This window comes from Monodon monoceros, unplaced genomic scaffold, assembly GCF_005190385.1.
Source record: "Monodon monoceros isolate NGI ecotype Baffin Bay Population unplaced genomic scaffold, NGI_Narwhal_1 Super_Scaffold_12, whole genome shotgun sequence".
NCBI classification, from domain to species: domain Eukaryota; kingdom Metazoa; phylum Chordata; class Mammalia; order Artiodactyla; family Monodontidae; genus Monodon; species Monodon monoceros.
In genome coordinates this window covers 1,818,433-1,819,410 of record NW_021703768.1, presented here as the reverse complement: position 1 = coordinate 1,819,410, position 978 = coordinate 1,818,433, and positions in this window count along the sequence as shown.

Here is a 978-nt window from a genome sequence, read left to right as displayed (position 1 = left end):
AGCGTCTGGTCCTCAGGCCCCAGCACTGGGCTTGGGGCTGCGCTGCTGGCCTGCTTTGTTTTTACCCCATTGTGTTCAGCAGTCTGCATGTGTCCCTACATTGCACTGCATCTGTTTCAGCCAGCAACCTCCTCGGCTGAGACCCTTCTGGGTCCTGGTGGTGCCGTCCCACATCTTGACTGCAGACCCGAGGGTGCCTGGGGCGGGGGGCAGGCACGTGCATCAGGTGTGCCAGCCCGTGGGCATGGGGTGGTGCCAGACACGTCACTGTGGCCTGTCCCCCCTCCCTGGGCCGCCCTCCAGAGCCGGCCCTCCTGCGCCCACGGGGCTGTGGTGTCCCGAGGCCAGTGGCAGCAAACGCAGGAGGGAACCGCTGCCCTCGGACAGCCCTGCTCGGGAACCAATGGCGTAATCGTTTATTTAAACACTGGCCAGGGCTCCGGTCATGCCCACTGGTTGGAGCCTCTGGGACCCTCTTTCCTCCCTTTGCTGGGCTTCTCCCTCTTCACGCCTTGCGGTGACTCCTCGCAGACGGGGGGCGATGGTCCACTGCCAGCCCTGCAGGCCCCCCACCAGCTCCCCAAGAGCAGCCCCGGTGTCCAATCACTGCACATGCAGTAGGAAACCTCAGTCGGGCTACTGTGTAATTGGGGGGCAGGGGGCCCTGTTTGCCCCTTCAGTGACAAACGGCACATATTTGGCTCCTGGCACAGAATCCACTGTTTAGAAATTTCCAGGTATGAAGTGTGAAACCCATCCACTGCCTTCCAGAAGTTCTAGAATCGGATTTTGCTGTATTTTGTCATAAGCCAACAATATGAAATTTCTTCTGGGAACATCTTCATGTTTTATGGCGCAGTGACTTGAGACCACCCCTAGCTTTCCAGAGACGGATTAACCGCACGTGTAATAGTGCACAGAGTATTCAGGAGATGAACGATTTCCATTCTTTCTAGGAAAAGTTTCCTCACTTCAACA